Consider the following 20,019-nt stretch of genomic DNA (forward strand, 5'->3'; position numbering starts at 1 on the left):
TACTTTTTGTCCTGTAGTGCTCTAGCTAGCATGACGCTTCAACTTTTGGCATGCTTGGCACGTGTGCAACTTCTGGCAGCTTGCAAGCCGCGAGCCGCCTGCGAGATCCAGTTGCGAGGCCCTGTTTCTTTGCACAATCTTGAGCATTTCTTCACATTCTCTCACACACTGCCCTTACATGATTCCCACCTAAATACAGGGTTACTAATTGCTAAAATACAAGCAAATTTGGCACGAAATAAAGTCAACAAGATGGTTGATAAAATTCAACCTTACAAAGTTATTCAGAGTATGACCACGATTAATTGAACACTCATTTTCAAAACTATGTTATAAAAATTGGTATGGAATTAGTTGTGGTGGTAAATTTTTTTTAAAATGCCATGTGGTGGTGCTACTCAAGCCACACACTTCTGCCGGACGCATCAAAAATTAATACTTAAAAAAAATGAATATGACACATTGACAAACCATGAATTTTGGTTGGCCAAATTGATATAGGATTTTATTATGACATTTGTCTGTAATTGAAATTTCTTAGAAGGTTGTTGTAAGTAGTTATAATGGTTTATTGTTTTCACACGCACAAGTCCCTCCCCCACTTTTGGTGACCACATATATAGAGGTCCCGCTTGCGATTATACTTCACAAGAGATTTTGAGAGCAAGAACGATAGACTTTGTTGTCTGTAATAATGGCCTTGGTTAGGGCTTTCCTAACTGCACCTCTCTATCTATTCATCCACAAAGACTTTCATGAAGCTGTTGCAAAGATGACTCTCATAGACACTTTCCTCTTCTTTGTAAATAAAATCTCACCTTATATTTCTTTAAGGCTCAATCATTTTTATTTCAAGACACACCTGTTGTGACATTATGTTTCATGTTTTCATGCAGATTGTGCACTCCGCTGATAAGTTCTGCAAATGGCACCGCCTACCAGTGATCATTGGTCTGGTTTATCTGCTTATCCGTCGACACCTTTACCAGAAGTACAATTTGTTTAACGTTGAACCTTCAGTTGGTGATCAGTTTGACCCCAAGGATTATCCATATCGGACAGTAGACGGAAAATACAACGATCCCTCCAATTCTAATGCAGGCAAAGTAGAAACTTTGTTTGGCAGAACTGTTCTCTCAGTTGATCAAAAGGATAAGGTATTAAAAAACCAAAAGGATATAGTATTTCTTTGTTGGACTATATGAGTACTATCATATCATATCTACTCTAATAAATAACAGTGTGATGCATTAAATTGAATTCCTTACGGTTGATGTTGAATAAGGAACTTTTTTTTTCTTGATTGGAATTAGGAACTTGAGTTCAAATTCCAATTATACGAAAAACTAATTGATATCTTAATTTTATTATAACAAAAAGATAATTAATTATTATGACGTTGATGATTGAGACCATGGGCCTGTTTGGTTAGAACTTATTTTGCTGAAACTGAAAATTGAAAACTGAAAATACTGTAGTAAAATAATTTTTAAATGTGTAAATAGTACCGTGAGACCCATTTTTGATGAAAAAGTTGATAAAAAGTGGAGTTTGTGGGACCCGTGAACAATGCATAAGTGCACTGTTCACAAAAGACCGGGTCAACAGTTGCGGCTGAAAAAAAAAAAAAAAAAAAAAAAAAAAAAAAAACGTAGACACAGCACGTTTAAGTGCTATCCAAACCAACACCATAAGTTCAAATCTACCGTATTTATAATTTTTTTTAATTAGTCATAGGTTCAAATCTATCCCTTTTTTTTATTGGGGGGAAAAAAAAATCTACCCATGGTCTATGTGATGTCTCATTGTATATTACGACTAGTGGCAGAACCAAGAATTTGTATTTAGGGGGCTAGATAAAAAGGAAAATGATTAATATTTTTTATCAGTATATGTTATAGAGTTCAATTAATGATGTCTTAATGCATTGGTTAAAGTTAATGTTAGGTAGTTTAAAAGTTATAAGTTATTCAATAAAGTTTACCTTGTTCATAAACGTAATTCACAAATTCCTAACAGTTTAAACTTTGGGACAATCGGTAATTTAACATAGTATCAGAGTAAGAAATCCTGAACTCGATCCCTGGCTTTCCTCTACCTCCCATTTAAAATGTTAAATTTCCAGTTGTTGGGCCCCCCACTTATCACTTATTAAGGGGAAGTTTAGGCCCACAAGTAAGGGAGAGTGTTAGGGATAATTAGTAATTTAACCTTGATTTGAAAATTGAATTATAAACCATTAAATATAATAATTATGATTAAAAATTACTAATAAGTTAAAAAATTTTAAAAATTAGAATAGCAATCAATGAAAGCATAAAAAAATCAAATAACAAATAAGACATTACATTGATATATTACTTATTTTTATGAAGGTGATAACAATAAACAATTTATATGTTAGATAATATATAAGTAAAATAAGTAATATATCAATGTAATATATCAATGGTGGTGCAGTTTTTTGAGGATCAAGAAGAAGTGTGCACAGCAATACAATCTTCTTCCATGATTAAAGTAGAAGTAAGGCAGAGGAGTTATTTTTTATTGAGGAATAGGGAAATTTGAAATCCTTTTTTGTCACATTTTTGTTAATTTTTTCCTTTTTTGTCTCCTCTTTTTGGTGAAATAATTGTTAAAATTATGTGTATGTTTTAGATTTTCTTGTAAAATTACTACATTTTTTGAAAATATAATACTAGTTAGGAACATATAACAAATTTAATAGGGAGATTTTTGGGGGGGGGGGGGGGGGGGAGGCCCCCTTCGGCCCAACGTGGCTCCGCCATTGATTACAACTCATTAATATGCTTTTAAAAAAACTAATAAAAATTATTAGTAACACAATTTATATATTTAAGGCAATTTTTTTTTAAATAAAATTAAGAGAGATTTAAAAGACCATTCTAATTGAAATTCTATAGTGTGCTTCTACGGTTCTACCACTGTTATTTCTTTTATTTTGAGACATGCACCATTTTGTTTCACAACATGACAATGGTAGTTTTTTTTTTTTTTTTTTCCACTCGTTTGTTTTCATTTTCAAAATTTATTCATTTAAATTATTAAGATAATTCACTTCATATTGAACTCTAATACCAAAATTCTTAGGAAATCTAAAGATGTTTCATTATCTATTTTAAAAAAATTACAATCTAAAATAAACATTTATTTCGTCAAAGTTATTTTATATATATATATATATATATATATATAGAGAGAGAGAGAGAGAGAGAGAGAGAGAGAGAGAGAGAGACGTGCAACACTCCATCACATAAAAAAAGATTTTGGGTACTGAGTATATGTAATTCCCCTCTTACATATGGTTGAAATTCACCTACGTACGTAAGAGTGCGATTACATGTGCTCGTTAAACCATATATGCTCTTTACGCATAGTTCACAATGAGTATTGTAGGGGCATTGGGCTAGGAGCTCATTATCTATGTAGATATTAGGCCTAAGGCCTAATCCGTGGACAAGAGGTTGTCCGAGGAAGAGTAAACGTTGTCAAGGGAGCTCGTGTTGGTAAATGAAGAAGTTAGTTTTGGTCATAATGGTCCAAGAGGGTGGGCAGAGGATGAATGCCTCCTCGGCTAACCAAGGCTGAGGTCAAAAGAAGTGGTAAACTGTCTACGGGAACGTTCTAGGAAGTTCTGTTGGTATGGATGGGCATTGCAGAAATATAGGACAGAGGGAAGTCCTATAATATCAAAGGAGAAAGCTGCTACCACCGCATTAAATGCTCTGCAACTCTCTGGCCGCATTAATGTGGAGGTGATACATGAACAGTGATTTTCAGTCTTACAGTTACTACATGAAGACTTATGAAAGGTGCTGATAGGATAAGGATCAACATCAACGATCTGGCCTGCACGTGAAGGGTAAAGATGAGGGGAGAAGAGAGTATAAAAGGGGAAGGAAGTAGTAGGGGAGAGGGATCGAGAAAGAAGAGGAAAACATTGTAGCAATCAGGAATCAAATTTGTAAACAAACTTGTGAGAATTATATAAGAACTGATCTCCTAGGATTGCGCTGATGAAGATTTTCTCTAGTTTAAATCAATCTAACTACCTGTTCTTATCATTTGAATCTACTTTATTGGTTGTCTATTTCATTTTAGCCCAGTTTTTCAACACACTCTTAGTAAATTCATTGTTTTGGGCTTTTTGGGCTTAGGTCCATCCATCTTTTAGGCTAGGGAGTCAAATCTGGTCCTTACAATTGGTGCTGTCTGTGGAAAATTCTGGTGTTACAGTGAGTCTGACGTCCAACCATGGTGGGTTCAGGTCCAAATCAGGTAGAATCTAGGGGGTCCCAACGTGAAGATTACTTTGTCAATCTTGAGCGAAAAAGGGACCGGGAGTTGAGTATGCATACTACCCAAACTAGTAGAAGCCATTCTCAGGGTGGTAGCCATTTCTCCCATGAAGAAAATACCAAAGCCATGCAGCAGGAGATTGATCATTTGAAAAGGGAGCTGTGCCATGAGCAGAGAAGGCGAACTCCCTTCCTTTCTGATTTCTCTTCTAGCAAAGAAGAGGATGGCTGTTATAGGCGGAGATCAAGGACTCCTCCCAGTGAGTCTTTCTCGTATGATAAGGAATACTACCATGAGTACAGAGACAAAAACTTATCTTCCAAAGGCCTAGGGAATGATGCGATGAGTAGAGCACTCAAACAAATTTTCAGATCACCTTTTACGCATAAGGTTGAGGAAGGGAGACTTCCACGGTGGTTCACTCAGCACATTTTCACCATATACAACGGTTGTACAGACCCTGTGGAACACGTAAGTCACTTCAATTAGAGGATGGTTGTATACTCCAAGAACGAGACCTTGATGTGTAACGTATTTCTATCTAGCTTGGGGCCTGTAGCGATAAGGTGGTTCGATGGTTTGGGCACAGGTTCTATTGGCTCTTTTGAGGAGCTTACCCGAGCATTTGGGTCTCGTTTTATTACGTGTAGTAGGGTTCCTCGGTCCTTAGACCCTCTGTTGTCCATGTCCATGCAAGAGGGTGAGACTTTGAAAACATACTCAGACAAGTACTGGGAGATGTTTAATGAGGTTAATGGGGATTTTGATGACATGGCCATAAGGACCTTCAAGGTTGGACTGCCCACTAAGAATGATTTGAGAAAGTCCTTGACTAAGAAGCTGGTCAGGAGTGTTCGTCAGCTTATGGATCGCATCGATAAGTATAAGCGGGTCGAGGAAGACCAGCAGCAAGGCAAGGGGAATGGTAAGGTTATCCCTCAGGAGAGGAGGGATTTCAAGTCGTACCGATACAACAACAACAGACCTCGAAGGGATTTCGTGGGACAATTTGAATCTTCAGCCCCTTAAGCGATCAACACTGTGTTCTGAGAACCGGTGCATTAAGTCTTGGAGAAGATCAAGAACGAGCCATACTTCAAATGGCCAAAAAAATGGGAAAAGACCCCTTGAGGCGCAACCAGAGGCTCCATTGCCAATACCACCAGGAGCGAGGACATACCATCGAGGATTGCAAAACTCTGTGGAACCACCTGGAGCAACTAGTCAGAGAGGGAAGGTTACATCAGTTTTTGTATTGGCCCAATGGACAAGGAGACCAGTCAAGGTCAGGGGCTCAAGGGAATGCTTCTTCAAGGCCCCCGTTAGGTACAATTAATGTCATCTTTGTTGCACCTGGGAGGACCTGTTCTCATCCTTCCAGGGTGATGTCTGTAGCTCGGCTGATAGTCGAGGAGCCTAATTCTGAGCCGAAGAGGGCTAGAGTAGAGATCCAACCGGCCTTGAGTTTTTCGAATAAAGGCAAGATGGGAACTATCCAGCCACACGATGATGCTTTGGTGGTCACCCTCAGAATATGACGGTATGCTGTGAAGAGGGTGATGGTAGACCAGGGCAGTGGTGCAGAGATTATGTACCCTGATTTGTACAGAGGGCTAAACTTGAAGTCTGAGGACCTGACAACTTATGATTCACCTCTGGTGAGCTTTGATGGGAAATTTGTCATCCCAAAGGGTTAAATTAGGTTGCCCATGCAGGCAGGGTCAGAGGTTGTTGAAGTGGACTTCATTGTAGTGGATGCATATTCCCCCTACACGGCCATTGTGGCCAGGCCTTGGCTTCCCTAGGGGCTGTCTCTTCCACTCTGCATTTGAAGGTGAAGTATCCATTAGAGGACCGGATTGAAGAGCTTGTGGGGAGTTAGTCCATGGCTAGATAATGTCTCGTGGCCGCAATTATGCACCAGCCTACAGCTGAATCCTCGACTTCTGCTGATGGACTAGTTGAGGAGGCAAAGTGTGAGGATTTAGAGAAAGTTGTCGTAAGTGATGACCCGAAGAAGTTTTTTCAGGTTAGGGCTGAGCTACCTCCTTAGGAGAAGGAAGAGCTAATAGAGTTTCTCAAAAGAAACGTTGACATGTTCGCATGGAATGCTTATGAAGCTCCAGGGGTGGATCTGAGTTTCATCTGTAATCATTTGAATGTTAATCCATCAGCCACCCCTAAAAAGCAACCACCTCGGTGCTCATTTAAGGATCATTCTGACGCTGTCAAAGACGAGGTGATGAAGCTTAAACAGGCTGGGGCTATCAAACAAGATTTCTACCCTAAGTGGCTAGCCAATACTGTGGTTGTGAAGAAGAAAAATGGAACGTGGTGGGTATGCGTGGATTTCACAGACCTAAACAAGGCTTGCCTAAAAGATCCTTTCCCCATACCTTGGATAGATCAGTTAGTGTATGCCACTGTGGGCCATCCTCAGATGAGCTTTTTGGATGCCTTTCAAGGCTACCACCAGATACCTTTAGCCTCAAAAAATCAGGAGAAAATAGCTTTCATCACTCCTATTGGAAACTACCATTACAAGGTAATACCTTTTGGATTGAAAAATGCAGAGTCCATCTATCAGAGGATGGTGACTAGGACGTTTGAATCACAGTTAGGCAAGAATATTGAAGTATATATAGACGACATGGTAGTCAAGAGTAAGTTGGAATCTGAGCATGTTAACGACCTTGGCAATATCTTTGAGATCTTGAGGAGACATAAGCTACGGTTCAACGCTTCAAAATGTTCTTTTGGTGTTAGATCAGGGAAGTTCTTGGGGTACATGGTTACACATCGCGAAATTGAAGTTAACCCCGACCAGATTAAAGCAATAAAAAATTTACAACCACCTCGGAATCCCAAAGAGGTCCAGAAGTTAACAGGGATGACCGTCGCCCTAAACCGATTCATCTCTCGGTCAGCGGACAGGTGTAAACCTTTCTTTAATTGTTGAACAAGTGGAAGGGATTTGAATGGACTGAGGAGTGTGTATTGGCTTTCCGGCAGTTGAAGGAGTATCTTTCTCGGCCACCCATTATGTCCAGGCCCGAGGTGGATGAGGTTTTGTTCACCTATATTGTTTTGGCTTCCCATGCGGTAAGCTTGGTACTTGTACAGGTTGATAGTGGTGTACAGAGGCTAGTCTATTATGTGAGCAAGTCACTTCATAAAGCTGGGGTCCGTTACTTACCCCTGGAGAAGGCCATTTTGGCAGTTGTGCATGCTACGCGTAAACTCCCCCACTACTTCCAATCACACACGGTTGTTGTCCTAACCCAGCTCTCACTTAGATCTCTACTTCAAAGCGCTGATTATACTGGAAGGATTGCCAAGTGGGGTACGATCCTCGGAGCTTTTAACATCAAGTACATGCCTTGGACCTTTATCAAGGGTCAGGTCCTCGCTGACCTGGTGGCTGAGTTTGTCAAAACCCCATTAGAAGATAGGTTGGAGGAGCAAAACATGGATGGAAAATCAGTTGGTGTAATCTCCTTACAAGAAGCTTTGTCTTGGAAGGTCTACGTTGATGGTGCAGCTAACCACAGAGGATCTGGAGTGAGGCTAGTTCTGATATCTCCTTATAGGATTACAAGAGAAATCCTTGAGATTGGGATTCTCGACCACAAACAATGAAGCTGAGTATGAAACTCTGTTGGTAGGGATGACCATGGTTCAAAAGATGGGTGGAAAAGCAGTAGAAATGTTCTCTAACTCAAGACTGGTAGTGGGCGAAGTTCAAGGAGAGTTAGAAGCTAGAGATCTCAGAATGTAGGAATATTTGAATCAGATTAGACATTTACAGTCTGGATTTCAGTCATTTAATTTGTCACAAATCCATAGAAGTAGGAATACACATGCTGACTCTCTTGCCACGTTGGAAACATCCTCGACACAAAACTTACTTCAAGTGATCCTTATGGAAGACTTGTGTAAACCTACTAAAGTAGGGGGAGATGGGGTTCATGTTCATCAAATAAGGGTGGGGCCTAGTTGGATGGATGGATTCTATTGTCCTATTCCTTAAGGAAGATGTCCTGCTCGAGAGTAAGTCCGAAGCTGACAAGGTACGGAGGAAAGCTCCTCGGTTTTGGTTGTCCGAGGACTAAAAGTTGTATAAGAGATCCTTTTCTAGCCCATATCTACTATGCATACACCCTAAAGCAGTTGAGCTACTTCTAGAAGAATTACATGAAAGGATTTATGGAAGCCACACGAGGGGTAGATCTTTGTCTCATAGAGCCCTTACTCAGAGGTATTAGTGGCCAAATATGCAGAGGGAGGCACAAGAATACGTGAAGAAATGTAACCAATTCCAAAGATTTGCACCAAGCATTCACCAACCGGGAGGTGCCCTTTATCCTTTAACCAGTCCTTGACTATTTGCTCAATGGGGTTTGGACATTGTAGGTCCTTTCCCTAAGGTAGCAGGGAATAAGAGATATTTATTGGTTGACACAAATTACTTCACCAAATGGGTTGAAGCTGAACCATTGGCAAATATCAAAGATATGGATACCAAGAGATTTGTTTGGAAAAATATTGTTACTTGATTTGGAATCCCTCGCACCCTCATCTTGAACAACAATCTTCAGTTTGATAGCAAGGCCTTAAGGATGTATTGTTGTGACCTAGGCATATCAAATAGATACTCCACCCCGGTATATCTATAGGGGAATGGACAGGCTGAAGCTGTCAATAAGGTCATAGTGAGTGAGTTTAAAAAGAGGCTAGACCATTCAAAGGGAAGGTGGGTAGAAGAGTTGCCACACGTCCTTTGGACATACCAGACAACACCTCGTAATTCTACTAGGGAGACTCCCTTTTCAATGACTTATGGGGTTGAGGCAGTTATTCCTTTAGAAATTGGATTCCCCACACTAAGAACGAGTTCTTTCACTCTGAGCAGCAACGATCAGTTATTGGAGAAGAGCTTAGACTTAATTAAAGAATGAAGAGAAAGCGCTATAGTCCAATTGGCCTACTATCAACACAAGCTCAAGCAAGGGTATGATGCCAACGTAAAACTAAGGCCACTGGCACCTAGAGACTTGGTCCTAAGAAACGTCGTAGGAACTGCGAAAAACCTAGCATGGGGAAAATTGGGACCCAATTGGGAGGGGCCATATCGTATCACATCAGTGGCTAGAATAGGAGCATATTTCCTTGAAGATCTAGAGGAAAAAGCTGTACCACGCCATTGGAATGTAAACAACCTAAGAAGATATCATTATTAATGAAAGTTTTCTTTACCGAATTTGGGTTTGTTATATTATGCGCTTTGCTTTTTGCTATTTGTTTGAATATCAAACAAAGCATTGGTTATGCCTGGATCCTCGGACCACATACCTTAGGTAAATTGGTATGTTAAATTATTTTTCTAAGTATCAAACAGAACTTTAGCTATGCCTGACTCCTTGGACCACATGCTTTGGATAAATTAATACTCCCTGACATCTATCTACGTATCAAACAGAACATTGGTCATGCTTGGATCCTCGAACCACATACCTTGGGTAAATTGATATGTTAAATCATTTTTCTAAGTATTAAATAGAACCTTAGCTATGCTTGGCTCCTCGGACCACATGTTTTAGGTAAATTAATACTCCCTGACATCTATCTACGTATCAAACAGAACCCTGGTCATACCTGGATCCTCGAACCACATACCTTGGGTAAATTGATATGTTAAATCACTTTTCTAAATATTAAATAGAACCTTAACTATGCCTAACTCCTCGGACCATATGCTTTGGGTAAATTAATACTCCCTGACATCTATCTACGAATCAAACAGAACATTGGTCATGCCTGGATCCTCGGACCACATACCTTGGGTAAATTGATATGGTAAATCATTTTTCTAAGTATTAAATAGAACCTTAACTATGCCTGACTCCTCAGACCACATGATTTGGGTAAATTAATACTCCCTGACATCTATCTAGGTATCAAACAGAACCTTGGTTATGCCTGGATTCTCAGACCACATAACTTGGGTAAATTGATATGTTAAATCATTTTTCTAAGTATTAAACAGAACCTTGGCTATGTCTGACTCCTCAGACCACATACTTTGGGTAAATTAATATCTCTTATCATTTTTTCAAGTGTCAGGGCAAAGCCATAGTTATTTTAGATGTCTCGGACTACATACTTAAGGATCAAATAGGTGCTCATGAGCAGCATTTAAAGCATTTACAGGCATACCTGAATTTCTGTAAGACTTGGTTATGCCTCTGATCCTTTAAACTTGTTAATGAGTAGGGTACAAAGTAAGTTTAAGCCTGTATGTATGCTACATTACTGTGTATATCCTTAAAAGTTAAAACTATGCTCTGTTGAGGTGATAGACTTAATATATTTAACAATTTTTTGCTACTGATCATGGGATATGTGAGAATTATACTACCAATTATGCAAATCGAAAGTTCAAGATATACCTCATTATCACTTTTTTTCTCAAGTGTTGAATCAAACAAAGGTTAAGTTTGGATCAGTGTTGGCATCAAAATTATAAGGGAAAGATTTGCAATTTTCATTAATATTGAACCTCCAAAAGAGACAAGTGAACTACAAAAGCTTGACATAATTATGGAGTTCAGGAAAAAAAAAAAAAAGGAACAATCTATTGCTTTATTTTTATTACAAGTGTGTCTTTTGGGTTCTTGGGAGGTTGAGTAGATGCAGCCGTGGTGGACACTTGGGCCTTGCCTTTGGGATCCTCCTTTAGGGGTATGGAAAGGGTGGCCAGCACCAGCTTCATGCTTTGAGAAGCCTCTTTTTCCTTTGAGGGCTCGTTGGAGGCAACTGGAGGTAGGGCAGCATCTTGGACTACTTCTTTATTGAAATCCCCCAACTTTGCAGTGTCCTCGGCCCACCCTGCTTCCTAGGAAGAGGTGTTGGCCGCAGAAGGAGCTTTGGATGGGCTGCCTTGAACTTCACCTGCCTCCGAGGGGACCAGCTCGACCCTATAGCCCGAGAGCCTGAGGTGCGTATGGCCGGGGGGTAATACACATTTTCTGCCCTCCTAAGAGCAGAAGAGGCCTCAACCCCAACCTGGTTGAAGGCCTTATCCTATACTTCGGAGCAATAATGTCTTCACACCCCCACGACCTCAGCCCTTATGGCCTTCTCGGTCTCGGCCACTCCTATGTCGTAGCCGTTCTGCTCTGCTTGATCTCAAGCCTTCTCTGTCTCCTCCAACTTCTTCTTGAGAGCAGCAATTTGTTCTTTGGAGGCGGCCAATTGTTCCTCGGCCTGACGGAGAAGTACCCTCTGACCCTCGGCCTGCCTCTCCACCACATTTAAGGCAAACTCGACGCTCTTCTTGGCATGGTCAACCTCTGCTAGCTTAGTTGTGAGGTCTTGAGACTTCTTCTCAGCTACCTCAAAGGCCTTCATGGCGGCAATGCGCCTACCCTCATCGTCCTTGGCTAGTCTATGAGAGTTGATAACTATCTCCTCAACTTTATAGGCAGCCCAAATTGTCTATAAAAAGAAAAATATAACAAACAAACAACGACGAGAAGACATGTGAGTTAAGAAAGTCAAAGATGAGTATAGGTACAAGAAAAATTAATGCTATGAAAGTAAAAGTGACAAAAGTTATTAATAGGATTACCTAGGCCAAGTCCCTCTTTAGACTGAGGAACACTTCATGTTTCCTCATAATCCTTAGATTGGACATATCTGCAGGTAGCAGCAAGGCTTGCTCCAATGCATCAGCAACATAACTCGCCTTCTCTTGATGGGAATTCTTGATGGATGCATCAGAGAGAAGGGGGGCTTCATCCAGGACAAGGGGAGGTGCCCAGGTGGGAACCCCAACCTGAGTTTCAGCTCTTTTATCTGCTAGGTTTTGGGTCATCCTGGCCTGTTTTGCCCCCTTTTGGGGCTCGGCTTCCTTGGGAAGAGGACCCTTACCTCCCTCCCCTAAGTCTTGGTTCCTTTGATCCCTCTTTCTTTTATGATCAGCAGGATCAATTCAAGGAGGCTGAGTGGGAGGGGAAGGAGGGAGTTTAGCTGGGGCATTCTTCTCGGGTGCCTTGCTTCCCGAGGTAGACTCCATTACGTGCAAGAAACCAATCCTCGACTTTCGTTGTATTCCCATGTTGTCTAGAATGGGGGAGGCCTCTTGTACTTGGCTTTCTTCAATTAGAGACAGTGGCCGATTGAACACCTTGAAGTCGTCCTCGGAATTGGACACTTCAAATATTTCTCCTTCTTCTTTTTCTTTTTCTTCCCCTTCCTTCTTATTGATAGGACAGGAAAAGGAAGCCTCTACCTTAGGTACTCCTTCTGGTATTGGGGTGGTGGTAAGGACACCCTATAGTATTGGACCGAAAATGAGGAAACCCGACACGGCTACACTTATCTGATGAAGACGCGGGTCCCGTGCCTTAATGACACACTCTGGCGCCTAGAAGGTCTTGGATATAGGTGTGTAGACAAGGATGATGTGTGCTGCCCTAAGTTGGCCATCCGAGTGTATGAACACCTCGGCCTTCAAGATCTTGTCCAAACTTTACTCATTCATAAGATTGAAATTAGGCACAGTAGCGTTCTTATCTGCAAAATCATTAAGAGTAACAAAAAATATCATCAGCAAGAAATAACGCAAATTAAAGAGAAACTTAAGTACAAATACATCATCTAGACCTAAGACCCTACCTGGTGTCCCCTCTCTCGTCGGGTATAGGAGGCCGTCTTGCCACTTCTCGGACACGATCAAAAAGTCTTTGTTTAAGCCCTTGTTTGAATCGGGGAGGCACTAGATATGCCTAACTTCAGGGTACCTAGATTTTAGGTAATATCCCTGCCCCTTTAGGTGGTGAAGGTTGTACACCCAGTTGACGTCGTGGTGGGTCAACCCTAAGCCCATCTTTTCATTAAGGGCATTTACACTCCCTAGAATTCTAAACATGTTTGGGGCACACTAGGTGGGGGCCAACCTATGAGCCCTAAGGTAGTCCCTAGTAACTCTACCCATAGGGATTCTCATCTCTCCTTCTATAAAGGCAATCATCGGGATTACTACCTCTCCCTCTTGCCTGTCTTTGTGCCACTACCCCTCTTTACAGTACCTAATTCCTACCCCTGGAGGGATCTTGTACAGAGCTCTAAAGCCCTTTATTCCCTTCTCAGAGTCTACCAAACTTTTGAATCTACCCATTCCTAAGGGAGAATTGGGCGCACTAAAAAGATAATGAAAATGAAGAAGAGCCGAGGAGGAAAGGACACTAAGAAAAGAAAAGTGTGTGGAAAAATAAAGTGAAAGGGATTTATGAAAACTTACAGAAGAGAGAAGAGTATCCTCGGACGGACTTTTGGTATTTGTAAGAGCAGAGTTGGGAAGGTTGGTAGGTTCAGTATGCTAGAGCTAAGTGAATGCTCAAGTAAGGTGAGTGATTGATTTAAGTGATATTTATATCAAAGAGAAAGCTATAGAGTGGGAAAGTTCCCGCCCATGTTCCAGCAGAATCCTCAGCCGTTAAATTTGCAACACGCTTTAGAACGTGGGGAACAAAAAGCTGTAAAAATTTAATGAAAAGTGCTTCTCATATGCCAAAGTGTCAGGAGCGTGTCTTGGGCAGTTAAAAAGGCGTCTACACAGGCAGAGGTGATGTGTGGTGGGCACAAACTAGCTAAGGTGACGTCGAAATCCTCCTTTCTTGCCAAGGAGCCAAAAAGAAGAATCTCGAGGGGTTATTGTAGGGGCATTGGGCCAGGAGCTCATTATCTATGTAGATATTGGGCCTGAGGCCTAATCCAAGAGCGAGAGGTCGTCTGAGGAGGAGTAAACGTTGTCAAGGGAGCCCATGTTGGTAAATGAAGAAGTTAGATTTTGTCATAATGGCCTGAGAGGGTGGGCCAAGGATGAATGCCTTCTCGGCTAACCAAGGCCGAGGTCAGAAGAAGTGGTATACCATCCAGGGGAACGTTCTAGGAAGTTTTGTTGGTATGGATGGGCATTGCAAAAACATAGGATAGGGGGAAGTCCTAAAATATCTAAGGAGAAAGCTGCAACCATCGCAATAAATGCTTTGTAGCTAACTTTCTAGCCACATTAATGTGGAGGTGATACCTGAACAATGATTTTCAGTCTTACATCTACTACATGAAGACTTATGGAAGGTGCTAATGAGACAAGGATCAACACCAACATCTGCACATGGAGGGTAAAGATAAGGGGAGAAGAGAGTATAAAAGGGGAAGGAAGTAGTAGGAGAGAGGGATCGAGAAAGAAGAGGAAAACACTGTAGCAATTAGGAATCAAATTTGTAACCAAACTTGTGAGAATTATATAAGAACTGATCTCTTCGGATTGCGCCGAGGACAATTTTCTCTAGTTTAAATCAATCTAGCTTCCTGTTCTTATCATTTGAATTTATTTTATTGGTTGTCCATTTCATTTTAGCCCAGTTTTCCAACTCACTCTCTATAAATTCATTGTTTTGGGCTTTTTGGGCTCAGGTCCATCCATCTTTTGGGATAGGAAGTCAAATTTGATCCTTACAAGTATTATATGTCCATTTCATAAGACCGGTGATGTTCTTTGTTATTTAAAAAAGTTTGTTATTTTTTTTCTTTCTGTATGTGATTTCACATATGTTGTAAGGATTTTAAAAGAAATTTTGTTGTATAATTTTTAACGAAAATTTTTGTATTGTAAAAAAAAAAAAAAAAAAGACAAAAGAAAGTTAATTCTAAAATCTGTTTTTTGGTTTTCATTTTCAATGTTAGCCCCCAACCGAAAAAAAAAAAAAAAAAAAAAAAAAAAAAAAAAAAAAAAAAAGTCTTTGTAGAGGATGGGGGTGATGGCTTAAAGTGGATAGGCTGGGTGGGGGTACCTTTTGTGGGGGGTGGGGGGAAGTCAATTTTAAGTTCAAATAAAGCTAGTGATACCATTAAAGTTTACAACAATTTCATAGTATTATTAATTTAACCTATCATCACAAATAAGCTCATTACAATTTTCAATTTGAATTTTTTAAAGGTAGGCGGTAAGCTAACATGGTGAAATTATTGTGATTTTTCGTAATGTCCCTAGAAGGATTCTTTCATGGTTAAAATTTTAATATATGGATTTAATAGAGTAGTGTGACACTTGACACAACTTTAAATTTATAAAATAGTTTAACCTAAATAATGAAATAGAATCATTTTAAATGAAAATAATAATTTTTCTTGTCTCTTGAGTTATAGAGAAACTTTAACATATATTATATATTCCATTACATAAAATTTATAAAAAGATAGAAAATACTTTTAAATCACTCTCACACGCACACATATACTATTTAACCTACAAATTTTATACTATATTCTTATAAAATAATCATATTACATTTTTCCACACATATTGCGTGAATTTGCAACTAATTATAATTAACTTGGCTGGGACAACATGTAGTTAATGAAACCAGATCCAATGGTGGTGGTCACAAAACTTCTTGCTCGGAGAAAATTCAAAGACACAGGAAAGCAATTCAACATGATAGCAGTTTCTTGGATTCAGCTTATGATACATGATTGGGTCGATCACTTGGAGGATACCAATCAGGTATGCTTTATAGACAACACAATTTAGAAAAATTTGTATAATTTTTGAAGGAAATAAAAGCACAATGCTTAAATATGTAAATATATATTTTATCTTTTGGATAAAACCATCGTAGATTGAGTTGATTGCACCTAGAGAAGTTGCAAACCAATGCCCCCTCAAGTCTTTCAAATTTTACAAGACAAATGAGGTTGCAACTGGCTTTGATAAAATCAAGACTGGTACACGGAATACTCGTACGCCATGGTGGTAAGAAACTAGTTTACACTTTACATTTCTATTATTTAAAGTGTGCCAATTCCAAACAAAAAAGCATAAATAAAAGAGTCTTTAAGTACAAAGTAGAGCCCTCTATAATAAACTGAATGTAGTGATTAATTAGTCATTATAGCATAACACAAGAAGTTACTCGAGTCCATCCAAATATAGGCTTAGTATCCTTTGCATCAATTTCCAATTATAACTATTTTACTTTGCTATATTATTTGTTAACACTTTGCACAATAAATAAATAAAATTTTAAAAAAAAATAGTGACCATGACAAAACACTAATTATGTAATTATTTTTTAGTTCTCACTTTTTTTTTCTTTTTTCTTTTTTTCAAATTTCCTAAACTTCACATGAATGACGGTGAATATTAGGGATGGAAGTGTTATATATGGGAGCAATGTAAAAACGTTGAATAAAGTGAGAACACTCAATGATGGGAAGCTCAAAATATCACCAGATGGTCTTCTTCTCCATGACCAAGATGGCATTGCTGTGTCAGGAGATGTTCGTAATAGTTGGATTGGTGTCTCAACACTACAGGCCCTCTTCATTAAAGAACACAATGCAGTCTGCGACGCCCTCAAGGTAGGTAGTACTTTATGATCCAAAAAACGAAAAATGTGATTCAATTACTTGTTTTTGGGATTTGATGAGCCGTGGCATGTGAATATTGACCACTTTTCAATTGAATTAGCTGAACTCAACTACTTCATTTTCACGATGTTTTTAGAAAGAATATCCAAGCCTGGATGATGAAGAATTATATCGCTATGCAAGGCTAGTGACATCCGCAGTGAATGCTACGATCCATACCATAGATTGGACTGTAGAGCTCCTTAAAACTGATATGTTGCTTGCAGGGATGCGTGGTAACTGGTAATCTTTATTTTTCAGCAAAGATAATTACATAGTTAATTTGTTGGATTGATCACCTTCTCTGTCTATATATTTACATAGGAAGAAAATTGAAAGCAAAAGGTGCGATTTTTGTGGTTTATTTTCAAGAATTGAAAATGAAATTTTGTGCACAAGCTTACATGCATCATCTATAATTTCATTTTTTGCATTGCTAAATGATGAAATTTTCACATATAATACTTTTAAGTAGTATATTATCTCAACTATAGAATGACTATAACACCTAAAGGATGATCAAAAGTTCAAGATTGATTGTTATTATGATTTTGAAATTCTATTTCAGGTATGGATTATTGGGAAAGAAATTCAAGGATACATTTGGGCACGTGGGAGGAGCAATCCTGGGAGGTTTAGTGGGCCAAAAGAAATCAAATAATCACGGTGTTCCCTACTCTTTGACTGAAGAGTTTGTTAGTGTTTATCGATTGCACTCACTTCTACCTGATAATCTTCACCTAAGGGACATCTTGGTCACACCAAGACCCAACAAATCTCTACCATTGATTGAAGAGTATAACTCTCTTTTACTAAGCATCAAATTAGTCCATACAAGTTTCATGAAAATTGCTTGTACACTAGACATTTTGTCTTAATTATTATTATTGTTGTTTTTTAGGGTTCCTATGCCAAATTTGATAGGTCGTAAAGGAGAAGAGGCCTTGGCGAAATTTGGGTTTGAAAGGCAAATGGTTTCAATGGGCCACCAAGCTTCCGGGGCCTTAGAGCTTTGGAATTATCCTACATGGTTCGGAGACCTTATAACCCAAGATATGGGTGGACAAGATAGGCCTGATCATGTGGACCTTGCGGCTCTTGAAGGTAGTCAACTAGTAATAACTAATCTTGATCTTTTATTTATATAATTGATTTACAATGCACTTCAAAAAAAAAAAAATTGATTTACAATGTGGTGCTTATTTTTTATGCTCTATACATAATGTAGTCTACAGGGACAGGGAGAAGAAAATTGCAAGGTACAATGAGTTCCGTAGGGCTTTGCTTTTGATACCAATTTCGAAATGGGAAGATCTAACAGAGGATAAAGAAGCAATTCAAACACTTAAGGAAGTGTACGGTGATGATGTTGAAGAACTCGATTTGCTTGTGGGTCTCATGGCAGAGAAGAAGATCAAAGGATTTGCTATTAGTGAGACAGCTTTTGTAATATTCCTAGTGATGGCAACAAGGTAATAAAGCAAAACCACAAATATGTAAGGAAGATAGAATAGTCTTTCTTGAATCCATTGTGAAAAAACAGAAAATGGATTCAATTAATTAATTTTTATTAGAAGAAAATTGTGGGAGGTGAAAAAAATTGCCATAGTCTTGTCTAATGGTAAAGGTTCATGAAATTTGAAGACCCAAAAGGAAATTAGAGGTAGATTAAGTGAAATGATGTGCAAAAAATGGTTCATATTCCTTTATTTCAAAGTTACACCATTGAATGCAAGTTAGATGTGAAACAAGTAGGTCGAATGTCACGTTGTTATAAGTAACATATTGAATTATATTAAAAATAATATTGAAGGAAAATTCTTAGTTTACATTGTACAAGTAATGTAAGATTTATATTGTAGAGTTACCAAATGTGTACAATGTTGTACACATTTGCAAAAAGTGTGCAATATAAACCTATAATCACCCAATATTGAATTTTGGGTTATGTGTGCTATAATATGCAATTTTGGGTTGGATGCAGGAGATTGGAAGCAGATAGGTTTTTTACAATCTATTTCAATGAGGAGACATATAACAAAAAAGGACTCGAATGGGTTGATAGTACAGAGAGTTTGAAGGATGTGCTAGACCGTCATTACCATTATCCCAATAATGGTAATGAAATGGATGAACTCTACAAGTGCTTTCTCAGTGTGGGATTCACCTCCAAATTCTCACAATTCTCGTCTATTTTCGTGTTCCTAAGTGAATGCTATTTATTATGACAACATTGTGTTTGGATTTAAGTTATTATTATATCTATTTTATGTTCTACGGAAGGAAAAATATGGAACTAACCAAAAGCCTTTAAGATGTTTATTCTTGTTCTTAATAAGGGATAATCTACTCATAATTGTTGCTGTACTATATTAATCTCTCTATGTGTATGTGAATGCGAAAACTTTATGGGAGAAAACTAAGACTTGCTTTAAATACTGGAAATAAAATTTCTTTAAAAATAATTTTTTTTTTTTTTTTTTTTATTAGAAGAAGAAGAGGGATGGATAAGATCTATTAAACTTGAATTTTAAATTTTTTTAAAAAAAAATCATAAAATGAATTATGTTTCCGTGAAAACTTCCATCATTTTGTGGTTAAATTATTATATTTGGTTAACAGCTGTTGACATTTGTTTCAAAATCATCCATATATACTGCAAACTGTTTCATAAAGATGTTTTTCTTTATTTGATGGATGAAAGATGCTGATGTAACAAACAAAATCCATGAAATCGAAGTCACTTTAATGATGTGAAATGAATTTTATTTGCCACGCATGTAAGCATTTTCTATCAATTAGATGAGAGTAAGAACCTTTTTGAAACTTTTTTTTAAAGTATAGGGACTAAAATAAAATAGTTTAAAATATAAGGACAATTTTGAAACATATGTCAAAGGCTAAGAACCAAATATGCAATTTAACATAATTAATTATTATTAATATAATAAATATATTTTTTATGAAATGGACATTTTTCTTCCAAAGAATGAAAGAGTATGCATCACATGTATAGCAGAAATAAAGAATTACAACATAGGTAAATTAGAGGTAACACAATATCGAAGAAATTGTGGACAATCTTCCATCCAAATTTGATGGGAAACTACATAACTAGCTAAATGGAGTTGGGATTGATGTTGTAACTATTGCAAAAACTAACCGAAGTAGATCAAAAAGTACCCAAGATATCAAGTTGAACAACATTATCAAGATTTGTTT

General features: G+C 38.3%; 1 pseudogene; it reads left to right on the forward strand.

Annotated features, from left to right (window-relative positions):
- The first annotated feature begins 671 nt into the window (after positions 1 to 671).
- On the forward strand, positions 672 to 19,009 carry LOC115978294 (annotated as a pseudogene).
- Positions 19,010 to 20,019: the final 1,010 nt, after the last annotated feature.

The sequence above is a fragment of the Quercus lobata genome, chromosome 2 (assembly GCF_001633185.2).
Source record: "Quercus lobata isolate SW786 chromosome 2, ValleyOak3.0 Primary Assembly, whole genome shotgun sequence".
NCBI classification, from domain to species: domain Eukaryota; kingdom Viridiplantae; phylum Streptophyta; class Magnoliopsida; order Fagales; family Fagaceae; genus Quercus; species Quercus lobata.